Genomic DNA, 9,973 nt, shown 5'->3' with positions numbered 1-9,973 from the left:
TCTACCACTGAGCCATCTTCCCAGCCCTGAAAAACAGTTCTTATATATGGCTTGATTTTCTTTCTTCTTTATTTCTTCTTCTTTCCTTTCTTTTTTTTTTTTTTTGTGGTACTTGGGTTTGAATTCAGGTCTTTGCTTTTGCTAGGCAAGCACACTACTGCTGAGCTACACCTCTGGTCCATTTTTACACTGTTTATTTTGAATTAGCCACCATGACTGGTCCCACCTTTTTATTTTACACTTCCTACAGTTGCTAGGTTAACAGACACATACCAACACTCCCAACTATTATTTGAGATGGGGTCTTGTGACCTTGTTGCCTAGATTGGCCCCAGACCACAGTTTTCTTCCTGTTTCCTGAGTAGCTAGGCTTATAGGCATGAGCCACTACTGCACAGCTTGAGATGGCCCAATTTCTAACTATCAATCATGAATCTCTCTTGGAGGATAACCCCTCTGTGTAGAATAGTGTCTCCTACCCCAACTTTTTATATATAGTACTACTCGGGATTGAACCCAGGACCCTGGCATATGATAAGCAAACACCCTACGACTTACTTAAACCATGTATCAAATTTTTCTGTGTGTGTGTGTGTGTGTGTGTGTGTGTGTGTGTTAGATCTTGTTTGTTGGTTTGCTTTGGTTTTGGGGAGTTTTTTGGTTGCTTTTTTTTTTTTTTTTTTTTCGGTTGTAGGGCTTGAACTCTGGGCCTGGGCGCTGTCCTTGTGCTCTTCAGCTCAAGGCGAGCGCTCTACCACTTGAGCCACAGCGCCACTTCCAGTTTTCTAGCGGTTTATTGGAAATAAGAGTCTCACGAACTTTCCTGCCCAGGCTGGCTTTGAACCGCGATCCTCAGATCTCAGCCTCCTGAGTAGCTAGGATTACAGGCGAGAGCCACCGGCACCTGGCTTGGTTTTGGGTTTGAGATATGTTCTAACTTTGTGCAAGCTGGCCTTGAACTGGAGATCCTTCTTTCTCTACCTTCTGAGTAGCTGGGGTTATAGACACATGCTAGCATTCTCAGTCTCATATTGATCTTCTCCGGATGTTAACTTAACTATCAGCACCCAAATAAGGCCTAAGCTAGTCACCTTGTCCTGGTGATCACCTAGTCTCTAGAAAATTGTCCCACTTTCCTTCTTTCCATGAAACTTATGACAACATAATCTGTTCTGATGCATGTATTGGTTCATCTGTATGCCTACCATTGTATTCTCACTGACATGGTGCTTGGCACACAGTAGGTACTTAAGAACCATCTTTGACTTGCTAACGTCCAGCTTCTAAAATGAGGGGAAAGCAGGGAAAACTCTCAACAGCCTTTTGTGCTATTGGAGTGTGAGAAAGGAATTTGGCCCTGCTGCTGGATTGAAAGTGCCTTCAGGCAGCTCCGAAGCTAATCCTTTATTCTCAACTCATTTTAACTTTGCACTGACTTTGAGCAGTGGACGTGAGACCCACTCCCGGTTAAGTTCAGGTTAGGTTTGGGACACTGAAATATTTTCTTTCATCCATAATCATTAGATCAAGGCCTATAAATCAACTCATTAAGACACAAAACACAAACAAGGTCATAATTTGTTTCTTCCTGCCCTCTGTTTTTCTTGGCATGGAAAAACTCAAGCTTTTCCTGACTGGAGATGGGTAATGACACTAGGGGGTGATTCATTAAAAGCAGCCTAAGTAACTGGCCTTTTATTTCATCTCATTCTTTCCCCTTATTGTCCCAACTCATGTAAGGAAACACGTTGAATAAAATAATCCTCCTGCTGATAAAGAACTTTCCTTTGACTTTGTGTTCACGTACAGCTATATGTTCCCAGGATCAAGTTCTTGGAACTGGAGAGGCCTAGTGAGGAAGGAATGGTAGATGGAGATTGCTGGTAGAGAAGGAAGGCTGAGAGCCTTGTGAAAGTCACTTTTCTTACCATCTGTTTTCTCTCTCTCTCTCGCTCTCTCTCTCTCTCTTCCTCTCTCCATCTATCCCTCCCTTTCTTTTTCTCCCTCTCTCCTTACTCATGTTCAGGTTTTTCACTTAACGCTGGCATCCTACCACTTGAGCCATACCTCTAAACTTCCGGCCTTTTGGTAGTTAATTAGAGATAAGAGACTCAGGGACTTAAGCTGGGTGCTGGTGACTCACACCTGTAATCCTAGCTACTCAGGAGGCTGAGATCTGAGGATCGAGGTTCAAAGCCAGCCCAGACAGGGATGTCTATGAGACTCTTATCTCCAATAAACCACCAGAAAACCAGAAGTGGCTCTGGGGCTCAAGCGGTGGAGTGCTCGCTGAGGGACAGTGCCCAAGCCCAGAGTTCAAGCCCCATGACTGACAGAAAAAAAACTCATGGACTTTCCTATCCCCGTTGGTTTCCAATTTCCAGCCTCCTATCTCAGCCTCCTGAACAGCGAGATTACAGGTGTGAGCCACTGGCATCTGGATCTTACCATCTTTTCTTAACATCTCTTCTGACCCCAAGGACCCTGACCACATGACAGGGGTCAAGTATGGCCCTAGGTTGGATCTAGGGGTCTCAGTTGTTTGCCTCTACAATGAGTGTCATGATACCAGCACCTTCTTCTCAGATGAGTACCGTTCATGTCAACTATTCCTAAGGCCAAGAGAAAGGAAGGTGGTAAAATTTAAAAGCATAATTATAGTACATATACATCATATTAAGAGAAACAGCAATCTGAGTGTGGTAGTACACACTTTAATCCCAGCTACACAGGAGGTAGAGATAGGAGGTTCAAAGGTTTGAGGTCAGTCTGGGCCACATAGGAACACCTTGTCTCAAAACAAAAAAAAAAGATCTGAGTATGTATAATCCTAGCTACACAGGAGGTACAGAGAGAAGAATCACAGTGTGAGACCAGCCTAGAGAAAGCACTAAACACACTAAAGCAAGGAAGGGCTGGCAGTATAACTCAAGTGGCAGAACACTTGCCTAGCAGGTATGAAGCTCTGAATTCAAGCATCAGTACTACAATCAAAAGAGAACCAGATTCCAGTGACCCAATCCTAGCTAGCTACCTGGAGACTGAGATCTAAGAATCACAGTTCAATATCAGTCTAGGCAGGAAAGTCTATGAGATTCTTATTTCTAGTTTACCACAAAAAAGCTAGAAGTGGAACTGTGTCTCAAATGGTAGAGTGCCAGCCTTGAGTGTAAAAGCTAAGGGATAGAATCCCTGAGTTCAAGCTTTAGTACTGACACAAAGAGAGAGAAAAAGAGAGAGATTTCATGTTCATTATCTACACTATATATACTTCTCAATTATTTAAACTACTTATCTAAAACTTTTAAAGGACTAATGAAAAAACATATATTCATGCATACATATGTACCCCATAAGTATCTAAGATAGATAGATAGATAGATAGAGGCTGGGCAGTAACAAATCAAAATACTAACAATCTCACAGTCAAGAGTTTGAGTTGATTTTAGCTTTCCTCTTTATACACACGTGCGCGTGAACACACACACACACAGAGTTCATTTCAAAGATTGTACTTTACTCTTGCAATTGAAAATCAGTAAAAACTTTGAAGTTGGTCTGTGAGCCACAAGCTTGTGTACCACTGTGGAAGTGGAACAATTTATTTTCCAAAAGAGCTAAATGGGGGGACGGCGAGGTGGGGGAGACATGTGACTACCATCCCAGTCAGAGTGAGACCGTGGAAAAGTACCAGGGTCGCCCCACCCTGCACGTGGTTCGGGTGCACTGGCGCAGGCCACTGTTGGGTCACCTCTCCATTGTTTCTGTGCAATCACAGGTCCTCGCACGGCTGTTGTAAGTAAACCTAGCTGCCTTGCCTTTCTGGTGACTTCCCTCCGAACCTACTGCAAGCATGTACTTCACTGTCTCTGTGAACTCCCAAGGCCAGATGTTCCTTGCTGCCTGAGTTGGGAACCCAGCCAGGAAGAGGAAGCTAAGAGACTGGGTCCCGATGCTCTGAAGCAGTACTTCTAGTTGGCTTTTGAGAAGGAATTTAATAAATAGCAGACCTCTTTCTTCCTAGGCTTTAAATCAATCAAAGAGGAAAGGAAGAAAAAAAAAAAAAGCTGGTTATCTGCTGATGAAGACTAGAGACTGTGGCAGAGTATAAATGTCTAATAAGCTCCCTTATGTCTGTATTAAACGAACTTGTCCACCAGTCCCAGGTAAAAATGGACCAGGGTGCCGCTCTCTAGCGTGGGTAGAACTCAGAACCTTTTCTTTTTCCTGTGTGTGTGTGTGTGTGTGTGTGTGTGTGTGAACTGAGCTTGAACTCAGGGCCTAGGCATTGCCTCTAAGCTTTTTTTCTCTCTTTTTTTTTTTGGTCAGTCATGTGACTTGAACTCTGGACCTACACGCTTGTTCCTCAGCTCTTCAGCTCAAGGCTAGTGTCTACCACTTGAGCCACAGGGCCATTTCCAGTTTTCTGGTGGTTTATTGGAGATAAGAGTCTCACACACTTCCCTTCCCAGGCTGGCTTTGAACTGTGATCCTCTGATCTCAGCCTCCTGAGTAGCTACGATTACAGGTATCAGCCACCGGAGCCCGGCTAGCTTTTTCTCTTAATGCTAGTGCTGCACCGCTTGAGCTTGGCTTTTTGGTGATTAATTAGAGATAAGAGCCTTGCAGACTTTCCTGCTTAGGTTGGATTCAAACCACAGTGCTCAGATCTCAGCCGCCTGAGTATGAAGGATTACAGGCATGAGCCACAGGCATCTGGCTCTTTTTTGTTTTTTTGGTAGTGCTGGAGATCAAACCCATGGCCTTGCTCATGCTAGGCAAGTTTCCAGCACCAAGCTACCCCCTCCTATTCCTCCCGTAACCTCTAAAGCCCAAGAAGAAGAAGGCACTTAGAGGCCCAAGCCCAGTTTCTCCTAATACCCCCTTTTTCCCCTTTCCCTTTGTGTAAAGAGTGAAGAGGATCTGGAGCTTTGTAGTAGTTACAGGCTCTCCACAACCACAGGGAATATCTGTAATGGAAGGAAGGACTTTCCTCTCCAAAAGTTGTATTTCTAGGATTGTAGAACACTTTGGAGGTTGGGGGAGTGGGTGTGAAGCAAACTCTAAACCATTATCTCAGAAAAATGCATTTTGACACTGATGCAGACTTGGGCACTTATTGTTCATATCTGCCAGCCTTTCCCTTCCTTCTGGTTTAAGCAGCTCATCTTTGAAGAAACCTGACTCCTCTATTTGACCTGAAAGTGATAGAGCTGCCAGTCAGTGTGCTCCACCCCCTTGGTGTTAGGGTTGGGCTATATGTTTCAAGCTGTCCAATCAGCAAAGCCTATCTTCTTGGCTCTCTTGTTTTATGAATGTGCACAGGCTTTAAGACAGCCAATCAGGGAAAGGGAACTAAAGAGATGGGTAAAAAAGACTACTGGTTTCTATTTTAAGAATACTAAACTAAGGCCAAAGGCATGGTTCAAGTGGTAAAACAAATGTCAAACAAGCACAAGCTCTGAGTTCAAAATCCTAGCACTCCCCCAAAACAAAACAAAAAAAGGTATGCTGGAAAGAAAAAAAATAAAGAAAAGCTAGACCTCATTGTAGCTGTTTCCTTTTCCAAGTAGAAAAGAAGACTGGAGCCCAACACCATAGAAAGGTGTCATGGGAACACTGTTGAACAGTTGAATCCAGTCATAAATGAATTCTTTTGTCTGGTTATGAGAACTACTAACTTTAGTTTTTTTTTTTTTTTCCTCTCAAGGCAGTATGAGAAAAACTTCTGTCTCTACTCCACTCGGCCTCCACTCGGCCTCCACTCTACAGAGGTGCTCAGGTTATGAGCCCAAACTGCCACTGGAAGTTAAGAATTCCTTCTGTCACTAGTGCCCATTATAAACTTGGAATCCGATCAAGTATTCCAAAATGCTCCGGCAGATCTGGCTGCCACCTTAGCTTTTGGAGCAGTGTACTTACTTCTTCTCTTCGGCCCTGTTTCTGCTTGTCAGCATTTGGACACTATAGTGAAAAGACAAGCCAGCGGGCATATAGTTGAAGAGAAAACAAGACACATGGGTGTGTTAGAATGCAGGAAATGCTAGAAAAGTGTCTGCTTCACTTGAGAAGGGACAGATTATGATCAAGTTCAACATCCCCTTTTCTCTTTACCTAATGGATGGGAGCTAGAGGTGGGAAAGGGAGGAAAAAAATCCCAAAGAGGATAAGTAGGCAAAGTTAATTTGCAAGAAGCACTACAAATTTCATGCAAGATTGTATAGGAAATATCTCTCTGGCATAATAATTTAAGCATTTCCTTTCAGTTGGTTATTAGGTGTTATATGTACTTAAAGCAATTCAAGATGGTGGATTCTATTTTTAAGGCCATTTTATACATTCTAAACCACTGAGACATTGGACACTGGCGGCTCAAGCCTGCAGACCTAGCTACTCAGGAGACTGAGATGTGAGGATCCCAGTTTGAAGCCAGCCCAGGCAGAAAAATTATGAGACTCTTCTCTCCAATGAACCAGCAAAAAGCTGGAAGCAGAATTATAGCTCCAATGGTAGACTATCAGCCTTGAGCAAAGCAAGAAGCAAGCATAAGAGGCTCTGAGTTTGAGTCCTAGTACTAGTGTGAAAAAATAAACTAAAACTACTGAGAAAAGTTAGGAACTTGTTCAAGGGTCCTTCAGTTGGTGAGGCCAGGATTTAACACCATGGCCATCTGAATCCTGTAAGGACCTGGGGTTCAATCTAGCTCTGTTACTTGTTGGTTTGAATGACTGAGCAAGTCAGCTCAAAAACCTGTCTCCTGCTGGGTGCTGGTGCCTCACATCTGTAATCCTAGTTACTAGGGAGGCTAAGATCTGAGGATCACGGTTCAAAGCCAGCCTGAACAGGAAAGTTCTTGAGACTCTTATCTCCAATTAACCATCAGAAAACTAGAAGTGGCCTGTGGCTTAAGTGTTAGGGTGAGCACCTTGAGCTGAACAGCTCAGGGAAGTACCCAGGCCCAGAGTTCAAGTCCCATGACTGACCAAAATAAAAAGGGCTGAGAAGGTGGCTCAGTGGTAGAGTGCTTGCCTTGCATGCATGAGGCCCTGGGTTTGATTCCTCAGTACCACATAAGCAGAAAAAGCCGGAAGTGGTGCTGTGCCTCAAGAAGTAGAGAGCTAGTGGAGAGACAGTGCCCAGGCCCAGAGTTCAAGCCCCATGACCGACAAAAAAGACAAAAAAAATTGTCACCTCAAATGGAAGATTCGGAAATTTGATTAAGAATTTTTTTTTCTATTTCAAAATTAAAAAGAAAAATAAAGAGGATGACTTGGATCAAACTACATTATAAGTTTGTGTAGAAATACCATAGTGAAACCTCTGTATAAATTAATATATACTACTAGATGGGCTGGGAAGGTGGCTCAGTGGTAGAGCGCTTGCCTTGCATGCATGAGGCCCTGGGTTCGATTTCCTAGCACCACATAAGATAAAAAGCCGGAAGAGGCGCTGTGGCTCAAGTGGTAGAACACTAGCCTTGAGCTGAAGAGCTGAGGGACAGCACCCAGGCCCAGAGTTCAGGCCTCACGACCGGACCCCAAAAAAACAAAACAAAACAAAAATATATATATATACTACTACTAGAATTTTTAAAAAACACAAAAAAACCTTGAATATCTCAAGCTTTTAATTTGTATTCTTGCCCTGAGCTTTCTCTCTCTCTCTCTCTCTCTCTTCTCCCTCTCCTCCACCCCCCTCTGCCTCTCTCAAACCCTATAGAGATTGCTTTTCCCATGGATTTGGGATCAAAGGGCTCCTTGGGGTTATGTGTTCTTTTGAAATAGATTCAAAGCAGAGGAACTGGAAGGCCTTCTCTCCTCACTGAGTGATTCAGCTCAGGTAACCAGTTCAGACCCATTCCATCACTGTCTGATAAGCCCAAAGGTCACCGCTCTGAACTTGAACCCACTTTCCCTTCTTCCTGCCCCTTTTATGGGCTTTTTAGATAAGGTGCCCTAAGCAAGTTGAGACACTCTTTCTCTGCTCCTGCAAACAGGGTCCCCGGGCATGCACTCTGTCTGCAAAGTCCCCAGCTGCTTCCGGCTCTCCCTCTGCCCACAGCCCTTGATTGCTGCATTCCAACAAATTAGCCATGTGACACAAGATTATTTTTAACTTCAATAGAGCAGCTCCTTCTCTTTTAATATATCATGCTTAGCCCACATTCCCCCCGGTGAAAAGGTCACCAGCGGCTACTTCTGAGAGTGTTTAATTACTCCAATTGTTTGCAAACTTCTCAGAAACTTGTGGGGGCACATTTCTTTCGACCCCACACCCCACCCCTAACATACACACTTTTTTTTTTTTACTGTAATGAGAACTGAGGCTGAATCTGACCTGAGGATTTACCAGGACACCACAAATCTCTTCTACCATCCTTGCCACCCATTTGCCACTGAAGGGCTCTTTCTTTCTTTCTTTCTTCCTTCCTTCCTTCGTCATGGGGCTTGAACTCTGGGCCTGGACACTGTCCCTGAGCTCTTCAGCTCAAGGCTAGCACTCTACACTTTGAGCCACAGCACCACTTCTGATTTTCTGGTAGTTATTTGGAGATAAAAGTCTTAGGGACTTTCCTGCCTGGGCTGGCTTTGAACTGTGATCCTCAGATCTCATCCTCCTGAGTAGCTAGGATTACAGGTGTGAGCCAGGGGCGCCTTGCTGATGTTTGCTTGCTTGCTTGCTTTCGCACTGTCCCTGAGCTCTTCAGCTCAAGGCTAGTGATCTACTTCTTGAGCCACAGCACCACTTCCAGTTTTCTGGTAGTTTATTGGAGATAAGTGTCTCACACACTTTCCTGTCGGGGCTGGCTTTAAACTGTGACCCTCAGATCTCAGCCTCCTGAGTAGCTAGGATTACAGGCATAAGCCAGGGCACCTGGCTTCTGAATTTCTTAAAACCTTAAATTTCCCAAACCCAGCTAATCCTCTAATTTCAAGAGGCCAGTTCAAGCAGAGAAGCTAAAAATGATTGAGATTATATTATCCACCACTAGAAAGTAGACAGCTGGGGCATAATCTAGAACTCTAGTAACAGTAAAAGAGAAGCAATGGAAACATTAAAAAAGAAAATAAAAAACAAACACTGGGTCTGGGAGCTGGTGACTCATGCCTGTAATCGCAACTGCTCAAGAGGCTGAGATTTGACTACAGTGGGTCAGTGAATCTTATCTCTAAACCAACACAAAGCCAGAAGTGGAGGTGGGGCTCAACTGGTAGAGCACAGGCTGTGAGTGGAAAAGCCAAGTGAGAGCACAAGGCTCTGAATCAAGCCCCAATATCCGCACATAGGCATGCCCGTACAAAAAAAGCCAGTGTGTGGGGAAAAGCGTGGTGTGTTTGAGGAACTGAAATGGCCAGCATGATTGTAATTCACAGAGAGCAAAGGTGTCATGACGCCACAGTCTAGTTCTCTCATTTCAAAAGTGAATCATATTTTACATAAAATTAAATTTCTACATTTTAGACTACAGATAAATGCGTTTCAGCAAGTGCAAACACTAAGGCAACCGCCACTCAAGATAGAACTTTCCCATCTCAGAAAGTCCCCTAGAGCCAGGCACTTCTGGCTCAGGCCTGTAATCCTAGCTACTCCAAGAAGCTGAGATCTGAGAATCGAAGTTCAAAGCCAGCTCATGCAGGAAAGTCCCTGAGACTGTTATCTCCAATTAACCACCAAAACGCTGGTAATCATAGAGTGCTGACCTTGAAAAAGCTGATGACCAGCACCCAAGACCTTGAGTTCAAGCTCTAGTACACACACACATACACATACACACACACAAACACACACAGAAGGAAAAATATATTAACATAGTATGTTATCATTCATGCAAGAATAAAAAGGTGAAGAAGAGGGCTGGGAAGGTGGCTCAGTGGTAGAGCTCTTGCCTTGCATGCATGAGGCCCTGGGTTCGATTCCTCAGCACCACATAAGAAAAAAGAAAAAAGCCGGAAGTGGTGCTGTGGCTCAAGTG

Source organism: Dipodomys ordii, unplaced genomic scaffold, assembly GCF_000151885.1.
Source record: "Dipodomys ordii isolate 6190 unplaced genomic scaffold, Dord_2.0 Scaffold18, whole genome shotgun sequence".
Lineage (NCBI taxonomy): Eukaryota > Metazoa > Chordata > Mammalia > Rodentia > Heteromyidae > Dipodomys > Dipodomys ordii.
The sequence above is the reverse complement of the archived record's forward strand: the minus strand, read 5'-3'. Positions refer to the sequence as shown.